General features: G+C 43.5%; 1 protein-coding gene across 5 annotated transcripts in view; it reads right to left on the bottom strand.

Annotated features, from left to right (window-relative positions):
- Positions 1–21,286, bottom strand: part of LOC115575099 (RNA binding protein fox-1 homolog 3-like) — a 437,664-nt gene that overhangs the window by 393,824 nt on the left and 22,554 nt on the right. The gene's annotated exons all lie outside the window — the stretch shown is intronic.

Here is a 21,286-nt window from a genome sequence, read left to right as displayed (position 1 = left end):
GTATTGGCAAAACGAGTTTCCATGGAGACTAATATGCTTTTGCGACTAAAGACACATAGAGTGGCATTTTGGACTGAACGAGGTAAAAAACCGCGGGGCGCGGAGATAACAAGCGCGGGCGAAGAGACGTAATGTCAACACGGTCTTAATGCGGAGGGCTCAACCTGGAATCAACATGTATAGTCGCTGCAGGAAGGTGGCAGACGTTTTCACACAGGTGAATGTCAAACAGAAATTAAGTGGCCCTGTTGAATGAAAACATTAAGAGCCGGACACATTAGATCTACACAGCTATTTTTGTCAACTAGTTCTTCAGATAACAGGCTCTGAATGCCGTATAAAAGAACACTACAGATGGAATTCAATAAATAAATATGCAAAATACAAATATATAACATCCTCTACACGTACGGATCACTACAACTGTCATTTTTTAGGATGACAGCTATTTGTAGCCGAGAAACTGAACGTCTTTTAAATTAAAAAGTAGGGAAATTGTTCTGTAAGGTCTCTGGAATATATTACGGCCTTCACTTTTTCAAATGTAATTTGCAGAATAGAATAAAAGAGGTGATCTTCTGCTGTGCTCGTGACCGAAATGGTATAATGAATTAAAAAAAACACCTGTGAAAGTCCCATTTTGTGACACAGACCCTTCAGAATTGAATTTCATTATAATATTGTAATATTTCCAAGTGATTTCATCTGATTTGTAGGAAAGGATTCTGCGGTTTTCTTGACATAATCAACATTTTGAGGAGGTTCTTGTCATTATTGGTCGTTTTTTCCGAATATCAGAGCATGAGAATGATTTAAATATATATTTTATGTATAAAATAGTTTAAAGGAGAAATATTATCCTGTTTTTCAGGTTTATAATTTTATTTTAGGGTTTTACTAGAATGTGTTTACATGCTTTAATATTTGAAATGGTCCAGTTCAGCTGCTCTGTATTCACCCTCTGTTTCAGCTCCTGTTTCTTTAAGGCCCCTCCCCCTGATACTAACTCTGCTCTGATTGGCCGGCTCACGCACGCCTGAGCCGGCATTGCTAGGCACGTTTTCGGTCCGCTCCATCGTGTCTTCGGCTTCCAGATTAGCTTAACTTTCACCGAGTAATATAAGCATATATTAAGCAAATGTGTGACGTGGTGACATAGTGTGATGTCACAAAGTCACGGAATTAAAGGGAGGACTTCTGATGAGGCGTTTCAGACATTTCAGGAGCTCTGGTTGGCACAAACTTTTGGATTTTTAACTTTCAAAACCTTTTACACTGAACAAAAGGAAAAAAATGAAAAACTATAATAGGTCTCCTTTAAATTAACTTAATTTGTAGTTGCATTTGCTTTAATTGCAATGGAAATTAACTTCCACTCCGTTTAAAAACATACAAACTGAACCGACTGACCTCGAGCCTCTATATGAAGGTGCAGAAACACACAAAAGGTGATTCAGATTCTGAAACTGTGCCGCGGTTGATCTGCACGGCTGCCTATAAAACGGATATAAAGCCGTAAAAGTGCTGCCCAGAGGTGACCTTTATTTTGAAGAGCTGCTGTGTGACATGCTGTGAATTAGCCAACATCAACGCTCTTGAAATTTATGCCTTTCCCGCGGCTTGACCTCTAAAGTCAACAGTATGTCGAGAACGAACCGGGACGATTGTAAGGAAAACAGACGCTGCACACACAGCAATAAATGTATGACAATGCACGAACGCACGCCACAAAAAAACCCTCTGATGTCTATCGGCCCGCGAGCCGCCGCGGCCGCTGTCATTGGTTACAAGGTGAGCCACCTACGTGCACCCGAGCAACTTATTGATGTGATCGAGTTGGGATTTTTTTGCTTATCACCACAATATCAAGTCACCTTGTTCTTTTATTTTTTCTAATCAAAAGTCAACACTGGTGCTATCTAACCCTGATATGGAGCCAATTAAATCCTTGTCTCAATCTATGGCAGCGTGGGCCGCATTCTAATTCGTTGTCAGTTCAACCTTTAACTCCTCTACGTCTCCTGTCCTGGCTTTGAGTTCACTGAAGTAAAAGTTTGGCTACTTTTTGATCCTGTGATCAGAGGATTTTCGCTGCAGATCAAGTGAATAAAGTTATAAGATGAAAATTTAATCATACAGGCTTTATCACAGATGTACACCAACCCGAGATTTAAGCGCCGCTCGCCTCTGTTTTTTATCACAAGGTTGAGCGAGAGGGGGGAAAGCTATTGACACACAGAGGTACGGCTAAGCCACTTCACATCCCAATCGATCACAGGTCCACTCCACTACAAGTGGCATTCCTCTTATAAAAGTGACATTTTCCTGCCCGCGCTGACATTCAGGATCCAGACACCTGCCCGCGACTTCAGTCCTGCGATATCTTCATCCTCCTCCTTTGTTTCTTTCCTCAAAACTCAAGTCAGTTTGAGAGTTGTTTTTTTTTTTTTTTTTTCCGAAGCTTGGCTGGTGCAGAAGCAGGAAACAGATGGCTGGCTATTTCTGGAGGGATACTACAGAGTGTCCAGCTCAAATAAAGTGTTCTTTCACAGGATCTTAGTGTCTTTTAATGCCTGCGTGGGGAACTTCATAAAACTTGGACCAAGAACTCGCAAATGGCCCGTGACAATGAGATTACAAAAGAAAGATTTTAGGGGTATTTGACATTATTATAGTGAATCCAAACGCCTCCCTCCGTACTTTCTTTAACTCCGGATAATCCCTCCCTGGAGGAAGCCCATTAACCTGGACCAACACTCTCCCCCCCCCCTCGACTACGCGGAGGACGAGCCTTCTCTATTTGCCTCCCTGATCTCTGTCACTCAAACGGGGTCACATAATTATTGTGTGTCTTCACAGGTTACACAGCGGATATTAGCTGCATTGTAAGCAGACATTAATTACATGAGCGCGAGGACAGAGTTAATAAGGCTGTTTAAAACACTTCTGAGGATGCACCTCGGCGGACGGTAACCATGGAGTCATGTTGACGGATCACACGCGAGCGAGCGCCGCTGTTTACGTTTACAGATGTAAATAAAAAAATCCACGGCGCCACGATAAGCTCATTCATGGCGCGCCATCTGGCAGCCGCTGACAGTTTGAAATTGCATTAATCCTTATCTATTCATTATGAAATCTGTGAGTATAGGTGTAGCAACGCCTCGTCGAACGGCGTGGCGCCTCCGCTGAATTTGAATTGATTCCTATCTATCTGGAATCCATTGCACATTCCTCTCATGGCCCGGCGATGCAGGAGGCGGCGACTGCTGCTCACAGGTCAAGTCAGATTCATCTCAGGCTATCTGATCAGCCGCCCCGTCCCGGAGCTGTGTGAGAATGTGTGAGATGTGTGAGAAATAGCACATTTTAGATTACAGCACTCCCTCTAAAAGCCTTCAGCTGTAGTGCACGTCGTTCCAATAGTTTGGTACAGAGCATTCATTTCATCTCTGGGCGCTTCTTTTAAAGGCTATCCCACAAGGTCCTATCACTAGGAGGTTCAAGGGCAAAATAAATCAGCGATGACACGTCCCATCGTTGTTATGTAGGGCGCAGAGGTCTGCTGTCTGCAGCAGGAAGCTCAGGTTGAGAGATCCCCTTTGTGTCTGCAGCAGGATCACATTAACAGCCTGACTCATTACATTAATAGCGGTGCCACCGCCGCAACATGAATAATGCCATTCCTTCTGTGAAGGGGTTACAAACCGGTGTGACAGGGGAGAAAGCATCCGGCTATTATTAACCATAAATCCATAAATGACACACACTGTCCATACATGGGGACAGATATATTTAGAGCCGAGCCGTGGTGCTCTGCTGATCCATTAAAGGTGGATACGGGATGATAGGAGTAAAACCCATTGTTTACATTTCAGAGAGAGACATATGGAGAGAGCCAGATGATAAAACACCACCAGGCCTGGCAGATCACTTATCGAAGACGTACGCCGTGTAGGTGCAGCATCCTGGATCTGAATCAGCCCCAAACATTGCTGCAATCCGCGTCATATAATGTTCGTATTGTATGTTGATGACCTGACTTTATATCAGGAGGTTGAGCAGATGGTTATAAAGTTACACATTTAAATATTTGCAAGAGTGAAACCAGTAGATAATTGTTTGCCGACCTCGCACGATTTCCCGCTGAGTGTGTGGCGACAAAAAAGGGATATTTTTGATGAACTGAGACATCTCAAGACGTGAACACCAGGTGCTTTAAAAAACAAAACCTTGAGACGATTTCCAGCCGTGTTTCTTGCAACAAAAGACAAATATATTTTACTAAAAGTTGGGACATTTCCAGCTGCGTCACCGCGACAAAACAGGGTGTTTTTAACAAGACCTCAGGATGAGTTCCAGCGACAAAAACTGATATTCGTAATGAAAAGTCGGAGCATGTCCGGCCGTGTCGTAGCAACGAAAAACAAATGCTTTCAACGAGATCTCAGGTCGATGAGATGATGAAAAGTCAAGACATCTCGAACCTAAAGAAGCGTAAAGTTTCAACATATCCGTGGTTTGCAGGATATATTACTGACAGAGTTTCTGGTGATTGGTTTGCTGCTTCTCCTGTTGTTGTCAAATAAAGCAAAAATAAATAAATAAATAAATAAAATAACAGAAATATAATCTCCGAAAAAACGTCTAGGCTGCAGATTAGTTTAGTAGCTCAGTGCCCTTCGTTGTTATGAATTGCAGGAATGCTTGTGGCAGCTCCAGCGGATCAGCAGAATTTGGGAAATTCTTCAAAAGCTGAATCCTCCTCTAACCTTCCACCACCTCCCCGAGCACCTATCCCCACCTACCCCTCCCAGCACCAGGGGATCTGTCACAAATCAAGGATGGGAAGGTCAATAAAAGCAAACCATGCCAGACTCTCTGACTGACACATCAAAAGTTCCCTCAGCAGCGCTCAACACTCTGCCTTCCTTCCCTTCCGACCAATTTAGCCGAGTCCGAGGGGAGCCCCCTAATCCATGCCTCTGAAAGCGCGCTTAATCAACCTCTGATTAAGAGGGAGCACGCCGAGGTGTCCAGCACCATCTCCTCTGCCCGCCATCCTCTCCTGGAGTCAAACAACACGGAAGGAAAGGATTTATTTGTCCTCCGTGTTCCTTCAGAACCGCCTGACGTCTGGTCTTGTTGCCGGCCCTTCATTCATCCGACGATAGCAAACACAAAGCAAACATTTAGCTCCTTCTCATTCCTAACCCTCCTCCCCTCTCTCTCCTCCTCCTCCTCCTTTTGTTTTTTTTCTTTTTTTTCCTTCCCCCCGTTGTTGTTATGAGCGTCCCCCAGGTGTCCGGGAATGAATTAAACATCAGCGTGTTGGTAGGAAGGGCACAGCTTCTCCTGAAAGGATTGAATGCAGAGCGTTGTTTGAGAGGAGAGCAGCAGTGGAGGTGACAGAGGAGGCTTCGCTCAGCACGAGGACGCCGAACCATCAGGGAACCACTTTGACCTCTAACATCTCACTGCCTTCATGAATAGTCATTTTTCCAAGTCCCTCCAAGTAATTGGGGTTTTCCAAACTTTTTAAAAATGGGAGGCCACGTTTGGCATTTGTTTATCTCGTTAGGCCGGCGTGTGGGTGTGTGAGCGTGGCCCGGTGTAGAAAACAGCAATACATTTGTTGCTGGAGGGTTTGTTAACCTGTCATTTAAGAAACACTGCTCTGATTTTTCACCCTTATTGGTATTGATTAAGGCATGTCGACAATGTCCACACTACCTTGAAATGTGGCCAGACTGAGCCGCCTAGTTTACCTCCTCCAACATAAAGAGGCTCGCTGGTGGAAGTACCTTTAAATAAGAATTATATCGAACATTACTAAAAGAAAATCAGGGACATTCAGATACAGGTGGCTGTGTTTTAGGCTTATATAACTGTTCATATGTTATCCTTGATTTAAAAATAATAAACTGAACCCTGTTGCCTGGTAATTATTCCCACATCTCACTATATTATATATTAGCTTTTGCTATCCAATGCAAAAACAAGCCTACAGGCTACAGCTGCAGCGTTATCTCTCAAAATAGTACAAATTTATACAGCTGTGTGGCTCCACAAGATCATTTTTATGCATTTTCTGATATAATACTATATTATTCTATGTGTTGGCTTTACCAAGTGTCACATTAGGCAACTCTTTACAAGGATAAATTACAGAAAACGGCAGGAAATAAGTTTTTACTGGTATGATTATTTGCCTGTGATATTAAATTATTTCCAAATGGATTTTTTACCAGAATTTTCATGTTTTGCAGTAAAATTCTGTGTTTTCTTCATATTATGACAGTAAAATGTTTCTTGGTTTACAGCTGTGAGATGCTATTTTGGATTTTATGTCTTTTACTGTTGCTGTTTGATTGAGTTTCACCTTAAATTCTACATATATTTGCTGAGAATACGAATAAGCTAATCAACCTCCTGATTATTTTATTAATAATCAATCGATTGATTTTTTGCATTAGCCTGTAGTTGAAAATAAACCTTCACTAAGATTCTGAGGGATGTGAAACTTTAAACAACTTTGCATGTTTCATTTGAATTTCAAGGACTTTTTGAGCACTTTGTCAGAAAAAGAGATATTTTTTCAAGGTATTCCGTTTCTTGATTTTCTTCCTCTCGGAGTTCAAGCGCCTCGAGCACCTGGTGCAAACCCTGTATTATTTCTTTTCAACATGCGGATGATAATTTGAAACTACTTTACTGTGAGAGAAAGTCATAAAAACATAACAAACCCAGAACACACAGGCCGAGAGGACGCGCGTCAAGAATGACGGCGTGAAACCAGTCAGTGAACACAACACCACACTCATTTCAACCACAGAAGAAGAATCTAAAGATGTGATTCAGAGATGTTTAGCACCAGCTTTAACCAATCCAACCAAAAATCTAAATCCAGAGCTCATTATGAAGATTACTGTCATTCCAGAGTGAGTTCACGGTAAACGGACGTGGAATCAGGTGCAATAAAACACAAAGTACCAACAGAAACTGAGGATAAAGGAAATAAAAAAGTCATTAGCAGGAGTTGAGCGGAGTTCACAGAGTACACTTTTCTGTAACAGTTGCTGGAACAGTAAAAACAGCTCACAGGGATTCTGGCTGAGATTGGATGTTTAGTTAATTAGCAACAAAGTCGTCCTTTAACAGCGGTTTGTGCTCTGCGGGGTGTTACTGTGTTAAAACTCCGCTTCTGACAACACGATCGTTCGCATAAAGTCGTGTGTGAAACTCAGAGAGCCCGAGCGGAGACGCCAGGACGTCAGATCGTCTCAAGGAGTTTGTTGCATGATGTTGGCTGACTTTTCTTTTTAAAGGGACAGTATGTAATTTCTGCAGCTGCACGTCCCTTCAATTAAAACGACGACAACAAAAGACGAGTTTGAGGATGTCGTGCAGCAGCGTGGGATCATGGGAGTTGTTTTTGTTTTTCATTGTTAAACAGCTGCAGATGATAATACATCTGATGTGACTCACGCATTATTGTTCACAGATGATAATAATAATAATGTAAACATTCCATTATCTTGATTTAAATTAGAGTAAAACGTAGGAAACCTTCGGGATATTATAACTACACAACTTAATAGAATACCCAACAAATGTTTTGTCGTTCTTTTAAATTCTAAAGCGCAAATGTTGAGGAAAAAGAAGTATAAATCCTTCTGTGGCTCCAGAGTGAAGCTGCATGTAATGTGATGAACTGCCGTCTGTGATGTCATTCAGTTGCATTGTGGGTAATGTAGGCACCAGGTTCTGAAGAGCAAAAACTGATGGAGCAGAAGCAGAAATATCTCCTGTCTGTCTTCCACACATTCTTCTTCCTTTTCCAAAACCAGACGCCTACATTACCCACAATGCACCTTAGCCACTGAGTGACATCATAGGCTTTATTTTACATGTTTAAAATAAACACAGTTGCCCTTTAACGTCCGTCTACGAGACGTTCTCATGTATCCTGTGAAGTTTTCCCTCATGCTCAGTGACTGACTGATGATCTTGTTAGTTAAATGGTCTGGTAAACATATTCACAGCCCATCAGAACCGGCCAAAATAAAGTCTTTAGTCCAGAATTTATTTAATTTTTTTGCATCTGCTGTCGCCGGAAAAAAAAACTACATTTCAATTAATATGGGCTTTCATGAAGATTTATTCATTTGCTTGTTGGCATGCACACAGCGGTGCGCATGTGTTAAGAGAAAGCTGTGCTGCAGAATCCCAGCTTTTATTTCATTAGTTTTCTTTCAGTCTGGTATAATCAGGCATGAGCATGACGAGTTTAGAAGCCCGCGAGCAAGTTATGAAGCATTTCAAGGTGAAATATCAGATTTTTTTAATGTTTTTTTTCCCTTTCCCTAAGTTGATTATCCAGGAAGGAGAAATGAGTCTCATATTTCAAGGCAGAGTTCAGTGAACTGTGGTCATGTGATTAATACCCTTGTCTGAGACTTTGCCAAAGAGCTAATGGCTGGCTTTTTTTTTAGGTTTACAATAACAAGAGATTTGTGTTTTATGCGCATACGGTCAAAACAAGAACAAAACAAAGGAAAAAAAAGTCGGAGGCTTTTCCACAGCGAGAACAGACTGGGTTGGAGTGTGGGTTAAAAGGAACCCTCTCTCTCCTCAGCCCAACTCCTCTGTCAAATATCTCCGCTATTTCACAGAGACTTTGATCAACAAAGTACTGTGCTCGTCCACGGCAACACCCACATAAAACACACAGTCGGTAGGTTGCGTAATCTCTTTTGCATTGCATGTAACACAAGAAGATTCTTCCCCAATTTCAGCACTTAGCAACAGAGAAAACGTTCATTGATGGTGCTGACCTGCAGGAACTGAAGGCAGTATTTAAAGCTGATACTTAATATATCTCGCTGATGTTTTAATTACTACTGAATGCAAATATGGGTTTGTAAAAATGCAGACTCTCCCGAAGAACAAAGCATGCAGACTGGAGATATCTGCACCTCGACACGGGAGGTGACGGCACTGAGTTTGAGGTCCTCATTTGGAAGATGTGCCCAGAATTTTTGTTTAAAAACAGTGTTGACAACTGGAGTTAGCATGCTAACCAGCTACTAGCCCCTCAGCAAACACAAAAATACAACCGCACACTTCCTGAATTCAACTTTTTCTTCTTGGACGACACAATTTCATGCTTTTACTTTGGCGCACCCTGCCACCTTTTCTAGCTTCGAACGGTGTCAGTTATGCTGACGGAGGTTTTCCATGTGCATGCTGGTGCACTGGACTGGAGGGAGGGATATCGATGGGACCTGTTCTTGGCTGTCCTCCAGTGTCCACACCTTCCCCCCGGGTGTCCTGGTGGTCCTGCTGCACAACCAGAGAAAGGGAGGGAGAGAGGGAGGGAGAGACTACGACTGGCTGCTGTACTGTTTTTTTGCACATGCTTGGATCCTTGCAGGCTTCTTTAACTTACTAGATTGAAAGGATTTATCAGCTGTTGTTTAAGTCGTCTTTTCCATCGTTTATTTATCATGAGAAGACGCGCAGCACATTTTTTGCAGCCTCACCGGATAAAATCAGCCGTATCTGCCTGTCTGTGTGACATTCGGGGTTAAATTAAATGTGTTGTTTGTGTTTTCAGGTGAGCTGACCCTGCAGCAGCTCCAGAAATCTTCACAGCAACTCGATACAGTTAACTGCAAATGCAATGGATCAGCATTGTTAGTCTTGGTGGGAGGCGGAGAGGCTAAAACCTTTATTTAACCTCCACTTTTCCACAGCATAAAGTTTTACATCACGATACATTTCTTGCAAATTGAGCAGAAATACCACTTGTTCTGATTCTTTGGACAAATAGGGCAAATCTGAGGGGGCTTAATGAACCTGTGTTGGACACTCTGATGTCCTGCAGCCCTTTTTTTTTTTTTGTAGAAGAAGTGTGCAGAGAATTTTAATTCCTCACATTATGCAATGTGAAATCAGAGTTGTGGAGGAAGACATCACCTCCCACATCTGCTCAGCCCTCATTCTTCTCCATCCCTCCTTCTCCGCCTTGTATCAATTTGTTTTTTTGCATGTCACGTCAAAAAGGGAGGTTGTCACGGGAGACAGCTCCACTTGTCTCTCACGCACATGATGGAGGTAGCTGCGATTTATAGCGCGCCCGCTGCAGAGACAGACCTCACTTATCTCAGGCCAGCTCCTCCTGCCAATGCCCTTTCACTCCAGCCAATGAGGATGAAAGTTGCAGGTTGGGTTACTCCGTCAAAAGCAGAGGAACCATTACAAATCTACACTATCCATCCTTCTGGAGGGCATGGAGCTTTTTCCCCTGGCGCAAAGAGCCGCTGCCGACCTGAGTCTCCTCAAAGCTGTCTGTCTATCTCACACGGCCGGGAAGCTCACAGGGGGGTTGTTATCACAAAGGGCCAATTTGTTATCCTGGTTTCACTCCATCACAGAAGCCATTATTTGGGACTTTTATCTATCAAGAAAAAGCTGTTAATGTGAGCACGAAAGTGTGTACTCTGTCATTATGCCAGCGAGGCAACTGACTTCACCTCATACTGATTCAGACTGAATGAACCTGAGGCAATTACTCAAGTGAAAAAAAAAAAAGATCACAACTACGCCGGTGTGAACTACCTTGAACTTTTAAGTTGCGCCCCGGTGGAAACACCACGTCTGATCCTTATGTTAATATTTTGTGTACTAATTGCACTGCAGCACAAAAGCCCTTGATGGAGTAGGCACTTCCACCGTAGGCGGATCCTCCTATTAGTCGCAGCACAGCTCTGCCTACGTGCTCTGACACCGGCACCTCGGCCCGCAGGAACACTGACTGCCGGATAATGCATCCGCACCTGCAGGACCCACGATATTTCATAAACCTGAGTGCAAAGCTGTGATTTATCACTTTCACTTATTACTTGAGACACTCTGAATGATCGATTGGTTTATCCTCCCAACTTGAAGCCGTGTATATATATCAGAAAGGGGGGAAAAGACGATTACCTGCCGAGGTACCCGGGTGGGAGGATATTTCCTGAGAGTTCATGCGACCGTCTTGCGGCCTTTGTGTCTCCATCATGCACTGTCACTCCGCCGTCAGTGTCAGACGGACGGCTGCTCCGTCTATGCAAAACGCTCTCTGTTCTTTCTCCGGCACGTTCGGATGGATTTAGGAACAGAAGCGAGGTCAGTAAAGAAGGAGGCGGGTCGCCAGGAGGAAATGATGGAAGTTAAGATTTCTGCAAACCGCTGATATTCACATCCGTGTGTTTCATAGGATACTATACTGCTAAGTTTTAATTATTTATGCTGCTGAGTATCAGTTGGAATGTTTCTGCTAAAATAAAGGATAAACAGAAATAAATTATATGTACAAATTATGACCTTATTTTCATATCAAGAGGTGGAGAGGACGGTGGTGGAGTTACACGTAACAAGGCCAGACCGAGATGGCATTTTAATATTTCTCGTACCGTTGTGCCGATAAAACCCAGACATCCTGTTTTGGGCTTTTATTTTGACAGGACGGCTGAGAGAGTGGATGGAAGACATGAAGCAAGTGGAGACATCTCCAGCCGCGTTTGTTGCCACTAAAGCTAATATTTTAAAACCAAAACCGGATCTTTCCCGACTCAATCAAGCGGTTCTGCTGGCTGAAGCTAACCCGAGCATCAGCACAGCGTTGGCACAACATAACGTTGAGAATTTAACATAACGAAACGTAAAGTTGCAATTTAATAAATGTGGAGTTTCAATATAACTGTGATTTTGCAGAAACATACACTGCCGACATTTCTTTTGGCTGTTATTTCAGAAAAAAGAGGCACACACTGTACAACACTCTGCTGTAGCTCTCTGAAAATGTCAAGGAAATGTTCCCGGCGTTCACACGTGTAATCACTGAGCGGCTGGAGAATTTTGTCTATTTGATTTAGTCGGAATGAAGGAATTTAAGGTGAAGGCAGTGACACGAATATTTACCGTCCAACGGCAAAACCGCTTGTAGATGAAATATGACAGCTATTCACGATGATGAACTTGAGGTTCGTCACATCATCCTGCAGAAACACGGATTTAACTTCCTGACATCTGATCAGGAACGTCTTCACAATGCAGCGTGAAGCTGAGATATCTCTCAGATAACTTCATGGAAAAGCTAAACTGAATATCTGAAGTATCTCTTTAAATCTAGATGAAAAAGTTCACTATAAAGCAAGGAATCTCTTTGTTTCTGTCCGTCTTTTTCTCTGTCATTCACATAACTCCAGAACCGTTCATCCGATCTACTTCAAACTTGGCTGGTTTGTTGCTGAGGATCCAAGGAAGTGCGGTGTCGACTTTGCTGTAATTTGGATCGACCGTATCCGGGCTCACACGTGATTCCTCTCATGGGGAAGCAGACGTAAACAAAATGCAGATCGTTGTGGTGCAACAACTAAAACAGCGGAAGGTTAAACACGTCTGGATGAACGGGGGAGATGTGGAGGTGTGTCAACAATAGCGTGATGCTAACGTTAGCTTAGCTGCTCCAGATTTATACATCGCACATACTGAACACGTTCGGGGCGACCCATTAAGTCTGCGAGCGGCTCAGGAAGCTTAAGACTGGATCTGTAAACCCCTCACATTACCAGATAATCTGTGCTGAACAGTGTGTGTTTTTTAACACGCTAGTCTAAATCAATGACGGGCAGCTGATCAATATTAGGCTGATTAAATCAAATTACATGCTGGTGAAGGTGTTTTCACAGCGATTGCCATGAATGTGGCGCACCAGAGATACTGTAACAATCACCTGCAGGAAGAAGAATTTCATTGATTGGATTTTATTTTAAAAAGCAAATTTAAGTTTGATGAAACAAATATTTACCTTCAGACCCAAAATAAAAAAACAGCCAGTAGATGAAATGCTGCTCTGCCAATTTACAATTAGGTGCTCGGAGCTTTTTCACATCAACCTGCGAAAGCCATCTATTCGGCTTCCCGACATCTGATCCAGAAAGTCTTGACATCCGCAAACCGTTCTCGGTCCGAACCCGACCGCTTGTCACGCGGCGAGTGTGGGCAGCCGGGCCTCCTCTCTCTCCCCCCGCCCCTCATCACAAGTCATCATTACACCACAAGCTGTCAAATTAAAACTTTTAAATTGTGTGAATGCCTCCTCGGAACTTTCCCTTTTTCCCCGCAACATATTGCAGAGATAATTGAGGATATTAGCAGGCAGACTGTTACCAAGAGATGAAAGGCAAGGAGGGAGCGGTGACAGCTCCTCTCGCTCGTGGCGGTAACGAGGGACTGTCAAAAGTCTCTCCGTGTTTATCTCGGATCATCTAGGGGGATTTAAAACCCTTACCTTCACAATTCCATTCTTTATGGCGCGTCCTTTATCCACAGTGATTTACGGAGGCTCAAGCCCTGCGCCGTGTGATGAATGAGCACTCTTCACAAGGTGTCAGGGCCAGGCGGTGACTCTCTCCCCCCCTCGACTCTCCCTCTCTCCCTCCCAGCTTCATTTTTTTTTTCTCCTCTGGTTTCTCTCTCTCTCTCTCCTCGTCTTCCCTTCATTTCAAATTCTGCTGATTAGATTGTTGACACGCCGAGGCGATTTACACGAGGAATTCTGATTTGCAGAAAAAGCTTTAAACGGACGGTTCGGATCGATGACATTCGGACGGATAACCTCCTGATTTTAGGGAACAGTTCCGGAACGCACCTGACTTTCATTTTTGCAGGTTCAAGGATAAAATGCCCTCGAGTTTACAGAAATCTTCTCAGGTTAAAACAGTTTCAAGCAGTTTATGTCAAAACAAACCAACAGCTGCGATGCAAAGAAACCTCAAGAATCAAGATTTCAGTCGGTGAAAACTAAAATATTTTGTAATGCTTGAAAGACGTCATCTGGGAAACATCGATTTGGGTTTGGAAAGACCTCGGAAAGACGCGGACGTTTACAAGGCATGAAGGGTCTGATGACGAGACGTTATTATGATGCATTATGGGAAGTGTAGTATGCCAGAATGCCAACTGCAGTGCATCAAAACTACCAGCCCCTATTGCATCTGGAAGCATTTTGCAGGATGCTAAATGCTAATGTTTTTCTATCTTCTCTGACCCATTGCACATTTTTCTTTACTTCAAATTTTGTGCCACAGACTGTAACAGATGTGTTTTGGTGAAATAGTGTTGTACATCCTAATTGTATGCACACTGCCTGCAACAGTCAGGGGCGCCAGGGCAAAAACTGAATCTTGATGGTGGTCCACAAGTCAGAGGACCGCCAGAGAGAGAGACAGACAGGTAAACAAATGTATATTCTGGTGATCAATTTCATGATCTAAATTGTTTTATAATGACTGAAGAACACGTAAGGAAAAGGGTTTTTTGCCAGGATAATCTTTTAAGTTCCTTCATGACTCTCCGGGCTTCCGTAGTCGGATCCTAAGTTTGCTTAATTGACCGACATCCTGCAAAAACTGTCATTCTGCCCGCCATGCTCAGATTCTGACGCTCAGGGATCCTAGAAACTTTACTGAGGAGCTAAAACACGACTTGCAATTAAAATAAAGCCTTTACACGTAGACGTTTGTTAAAATCGAGGCTGTTTTTACTTCTCTGTACAGTGAAAATGAGGTGTTTTTTTTGTTTTGTTTTCAGCTGCAGACTAAATGATTTCAGACTTGTTGGCAAATCAGTTGTGTTAGATTACCTGCAGCATGTTGTGACAGAAGCAGTAGCTCATTTTTGTGACTTGCCTGTAATAAATAACTCAGTGGGTTCCCTAATTCCTGAGCTGAGAATGAGAACCTGCCCGAAATGAGGCTGAATAATTAATGAAATAACTTTTCGGGGGGTTATTATATTATATCGAGGTGTTTTTTTTTTTGCAGTAATTAACCTGCAGTCTTTTGCTTTTTCTCTCACAGCCTGAAGAAGTGGCTTAAAAAATTAAAAAGCATCAGTATGCAGGTAAACCGGCTCTTTATCACCGCCGTTCAGCTTCCAGCACTACATTAAAATGTGTCTGCAAAAAGAAAAAAAAACAATGTCAATATAACCTTACCTAAAATGTTAATGCCAAAACCTCACACCTCAAATAATTTGCATATCAAGTCTTTCAGCGCTCACTTAAAAAAAAAAAAAAAAAACTCGACTTTAAAGAATCTAAAAAAACGCTCAGAAGCCGAGAAGACTCTTCCTGCCAGCTACAGAAGCGCAGACACTCGACTGCAAGAAGACAATTTCTCAAACTTTTCCCTCAACTTTCATGCCGGAAAACTCGCCAACAAATATAGAGTTCTTAAATATTAATAAAAGAAAAAAAAAACAACTGTGCCTCTGGGTTCGGCCCTGCGCGGCGTGAAAACAGTGATTACAGCAAACATTTAAACAACAGAGAACTTCTGGAAAATGAGCTGGATTGCATTTGCATTTTTCAGTTCATACATTTTAATTTGTTTCAGGGCAGCTGTCAGGCTGATTGTAGAAATTGTGTCACAGATTTAGATAATGTGCACTGCTGCAGGAGGGAGGAGGGAGGGAGGGAGGAGGAGGAGGGAGTTATTGAAGCTTTTTCCTTTTTTGGGGAGGAGAATATAAAAAAAATAGCTCGCTGACACAGAAAGTGAAGTGTCATTTTATTGACATTGTTATGCTGACAACATGTTAAGATTTGTTTTTAAGACTTTTGGAAATCCGAAGGCTAGGATCCTCCGGGGAGCGCGTACGTGACTTTGCATAAACGCCGCGTATTTAGTATTCAAGGGTTGAAAGTGGATTCTAGCTGACAAGTCATGGCTCAATCATTTAAAAAAAAAAACACACAGCAGGTTCTTTGTGTTGCTGCTGCTGCGAGTTCGGCAGGTTAGTCCATTAAGTAGAGTTCGGCGACGTACGTACGGAGAGCGTAACGCAACATCGGAGCGGCGCCGGGCGAGGACGAGGAACCACATCAAGGTTACTTTGATTCCACGTTTTCATCTTCATATCAGTTTTTATATCAATTATGTTTTTACTTATATAAGCTTCTTTCCCCGCTTTGGGTCCGGCGACACCTTGTTGAATCATCTGGTGAACTTCGCTGGTTAAACTGTGCCGACCTGGTGCTGCAGTCTGTTGGCTAGCTGCTTCATGCTAACTCTGCTATCACTGACCATGTTTTTGGGGTACAGCGTCTCTCCGCTCTCTCACATGCAGCAACAGGACGCTGGAATTTACACATTCCATCCGTTTTGACTTCATAAACCTCAAATCACATAATTGAGAAGTTGGCTGACATTAAAGGCTATTTTAAATAATACAAACTAATCACAGAGCAGCTGCGCGGAGCGTCACAAAGGCAGCTGACGGCAGATTTCGGTGATCTTCGCTCTGTATGCAGCCCGACTGAATACTCTGAGCCTCTCTGAAGGACATCCATTCACAATCAGCCTCTCCCTCCTTTTCTCTTTGGTTGCAGCTCTGTATGCTGTTTCCTATTCACTCTGACTTCTCACAGAACTCAGAATTTATCTCCTTTTATATATATATATATACAGAAAGGTTTGTCCAAATATGTGGTGTCAGCTGAGGCGTGCAGAAGTGACAAACTATCAGAAACAGAACATTTTGCAGCCAGCTGATGGCTGACCTCTTCTTTAACTTGACTGCAGTATTGACTATTAATAAGCATCGATCCTCGTATCAAAATGATCTTCAGGTATCACAGTTTTGAAGTAAGTATGAGTCCAAAGTCCAAAGATTACATCAGCCACTAGCTTTAATTTAAAGGATAAGAATATTTATGGACCGATCGCTTCTCTTGCAAAGTTGCTATGACTGAAAACTTTCCTTTATTTTACTTAAATCATCTGTACAATGACAGTTGCATGCTTTAGATTGAATAATAACATACTAATAATGTTATTTAGAAGGCAGCTACCTTCAAATTGTGGACTTTAAGTGTTTTTTATGCAGTGAAAATGTATAATTCTTCTAAAATCTGACCGTGAAATTACAAGAGAACATGTAAACACGGATCATCTGTAATATCACATTCAGTGTTACATTATGTGCCGTGTTTTACTGTATTTTACTGTTTTTGCAGCCGTATTTTAATTTGTTTTTGATGCTGCATGATTCTGGAGTTTGGTGTCGCGTGAGACGGCCCGTGTTATATTTTTATCTCTAACAATAAGCGTGCATGACATGAACTGACATGAGACCTCAGAAAATATGATCATGTGCATATCAAAAACACTTAAACACCGCAGAACGATACTAAACTTTACTTTCACAGACTCGGGAAGCAACAGAATATATTTAGGCGTAACATTATTAAAAGTTATAGGAACAAAGCTGATGTCAGATCGTCGACACGTTCAGTAAAATGACCATGACCTGCTTCCTCGAGACCTTTTCCTGAGCAGATTTATGGATCTGTGCTCATCTGTATAATGGATTTTCATGTGAACTGTCCCTTTAAAGTAACCTTCCCACCCCTGTCAAGTGTAATACACTACACACATGCCTTCGCCCCCTCCGCAGTAACATGACATGATGTGCTGTAACATCACGTGATTATGAGCCTCCCGCAAAATCAACAGCGTCGTGTTTGATTCTGCGGCTTCCTGTCGACGCGGCTCGTCCTCCCGTCTGCAGCCCATCATCCTCCTCCATCCTCCATCCTCCATCCGCCGGGAGACGTATGAGGACCGCGTGCCCATCCATCTCCCTCCCTTTACTGTTTGTCTTGCTGAGTGTCAGTGTCACATGTTAGGGCATTAGCTGTGAAGACATCAGTGGATGAGGTCAGCGCTGACACTGTGCCTCTATTAAATCAGTGGCCTCTGAAAGTGTGAGAACAAGCCTCGCTGTCACATCGGGTGTGGAGGCGCTCAGAGCTGAGGGTGACAGACGTTTTATCCTCCACCGTCCTCCACCGTCCACAGTCCAGCGTCCGCCATCATGGGTGTGGCGGCGAGGCCTTTTGCCCGCGACCAAAGTCCTTCTAGGCAAGTCATGCCACTCGGCGGCCATCTTGGCGACGCCTCGAAAAGCCCAAAGGGACCAGACCCCTATCTAAATGGATGGAGGCATGGTCAAATCCACCCTTTAACGTGATAGCAGGACGGAAAAAAAATACAGACATGCTCGCCAGTGAAATAAGATACAAATAAAAACCAAAAAACATCAACTTTACCGTAGAAATGATGTTTAAAACGCTCTTTTCATACAGGGAGAACTCCACTTTGCATGCGCGCGGATTTACAACACCGACGTCCAGTGGCGTGCACAGACTTTTTTAAGGGCAGGGGCGAAAAGAAGGGTACTTTAGCGCGCGTTTTGGCTCCCAAGAGGGCAGTTCATTATGATTTAACCAGACAAGGTAGCAGTTTAGTGTGTTTTGCCAACAAAAAAGGGCACTTTGGCATGCTTTTTGGCTCCCAAGAGGGCACTTTAGCACACGTTTTGGCTCCCAAGAGGGCACTTTAGCACACGTTTTGGCTCCCAAGAGGGCACTTTTGCACATGTTTTTGCTCCCAAGAGGGCACTGTAGCACACGTTTTGGCTCCCAAGAGGGCACTTTAGCACACGTTTTGGCTCCCAAGAGGGCACTTAAGCACACGTTTTGGCTCCCAAGAGGGCACTTTAGCACACGTTTTGGCTCCCAAGAGGGCACTTTAGCGCTCGTTTTTCAACAATTGGGCCCCCCCTTGTGCTCATCACTGCCAATGTCCATCGTACGGCTGAATCTGTGCCGGCTGCTGTGCTCTGGCTCTACCAGAGACGTTTTACTATTGTTGTAAAAACTACTTGTGCTCATGCGCTGGTGAAACAACATGATTGGGCTATAATTTTCCCGGTTCGGCTGTGACAACGCAGGTGATTGGCTGTTGGTGAAAGAGGCGGGATATGCGCCATCTTTGGCGTCGCGGATGTTCCCATTCGAAATGATCAGAGTGATCTGTCTCTACAATAGTAGAACGTCTCTGCCGCGACTCACCTCCACACCTGGCTTCCGCCACAAAAGCCGACAGCAGCCGCACGCTGCTCGGCCGCCAGCGCAAGAACGATCCCGCTAACCCTCAGCTGCTTCTCTTTCCTCGAGGAGTATTTCACAGCCAGAACCAGCCAGCAGATGGTTAAAGTGACACCAGTCTGCTCTCCGGCTGACGGATCGCTCTCCAAAACAGCAAACACGCTCAGTAGGACATTATGGTTTTAAACTGGGATAACGACACGAGGAATTAGTGCTATATTAAAATATATGGAAAGAGTCCATTTAGCAAAAAAAAAAATGAACCAAATGAGCAATGAGAATCACAAAGCCATCTGCCCTGGAGCGCTCGAGGGTTTCGGGTGCTAAGTTCCCGTCTAAATACGTCTTTGCTTAAACGCACGCCCCTCCTATCTCTGTACAATAATCATGCCTTTAGTGCTGCAGAGTGTTGCGGTGCATTAAGATAAAAGCGCTAAAACAGTGTTTGTGCTGTATCCCAAATGGAGGCTGCTAAGTGAAGTAGCATGCTGTTATAGGAGTCGAGGGATGATGGTAGCATGAGTGCTTTCCTGAGTGGGAACACTTCACACTGCAGGGGTTTGCACTGATGCCACAGCATAAATTTGTCATATATCTTTTTTTTTTTTTCCCCTCTCTCTCTCTCTCGCTTGCGTATACGTTCCCGCGGCTTTAAAGAAAAAAACGTATGCTAAGATAAATTGATCGCATTTTGCTCATTTAGCTCGTATTTTGGAATCCGGCGGGCCGCATCGCTATTCATAGCGTGATTCTACACTTTTTGGAATATTTTTTTCAGATAGATGACTTTGAAGGCTGCGAATCAAAGGGTGGAGGATGGGAGGAGGAGGAGGAGGAGGAGGAGGAGAGGAGGGGAGTGATGGCACAAAGGAGCGTGATAACTTGTGATGAAGAAATTCACAGTCAGAATGTGTCGATGCGCTCCCGATACAAAGAGAAAGAAGAGAAAAAAAAAGTGTATCAAAATAGGCAGGAATATAAAAGCCACATCGGGGGAACTTAAAGGGGGGTTGGAGCAGAAACTACTGTTCCCATAATCCAGTAAGTCACACCCTCAGCTGGAGAGAATGCTGAGAAAGACTATCGGCTTTACACTCTAATTCACCTTCCATACACTCTTTCTTTTTTTTATTTCGAGAAGCTTAAAATGGATTTAGCTCATCGGCCCTGAGATGAGAAATAACAGAAAGGTGCGTTTCACCATATAGCCATCAATCTGCTCCGTGTTAAGCGACGGGGCTAATCACCTTGAGAGCTTGTTTTCTGGCAACACCGAGAAGATAAACACCACTCCAGTGAAACTGAAGAAGCCGAGAAGGAGGGAGGTGGGGACGATGAAGAGAGAGAGCCTGTTGCTGATTGAATCCGAGAGACTTTGCCGTGATCTAACATTGAACCCGCCGCGGAACGTGTCGCCCAGGCAGAAGTGCTTAACGCGCTTGGAGGAGCCGTTCGGTCGGCGGGGCCCTCCGACCGCTCTCTGACGATTCTGAAAACATTCTTATAAAACTGTGAGAGGGGGATGAGGAAAATAAATTTGTTGTGATGTTTACGAGGGGCACCGGAGCGTTGCGTAATGTCATCCTGCAACAGGGGACGGGGAAGAAGAAGGACCTTGGCCTCTTACTCTTTCACACAAATGCATACATGCACCGAGCCCGATAATGAGAATCCACCTCACCAAATCTTTCAATTCAAGGACTTGCTTAGATTGACTGTAATGCCTAAGTAATCAGCCTGTTCTGACCCACCTTGTCCTCGGCCAGGATTTATAGCACCCAATTACTGATCTCTATTACCCAGCGTGCCAAGGGGATGGAAATCAGACGAGTGGACAGACGGCCAGCGCTCTGTCTGCCGTTCTGGGTGACCAGGTGATGAGAGGTTGGCCTCCACTCCTCTTCTGCTTTCCGCCCATCTTTCATATCACATTATGGACCCCGAGACCGGCGGAGAGATTTTAATATTCTCTCAGGTGTCGAAAACACTTTTTTTTTTTTCTTTTTTTTGGGACGTCGCGGTTTCAGCTCATTTGTTTCACAGACGTCTCATTTTCTAGGAATATGCTTCCGTGTTGTTCGAGCTAAAAGAACCAACAGTTTTTAATGAGAAGTAATAAAGATATTAACGGCGCAGTCTGTCCCTCAAGGAAACCAAAAAAAAATAAAAAATGATTGCAAGGGCAGACTATACCTGCGATGTTGGCAAAATATTCCACAAAGAAATTATCCTGCTGAAAGACGTTGTTTAGTCCCCGCAGTCTTTCACATAAAATAATCT

This window comes from Sparus aurata, chromosome 23 (genome assembly GCF_900880675.1).
Source record: "Sparus aurata chromosome 23, fSpaAur1.1, whole genome shotgun sequence".
NCBI lineage: Eukaryota > Metazoa > Chordata > Actinopteri > Spariformes > Sparidae > Sparus > Sparus aurata.
Note: the sequence above shows the minus strand (reverse complement) of the source record. Positions and strands in the feature narration are given on the sequence as shown.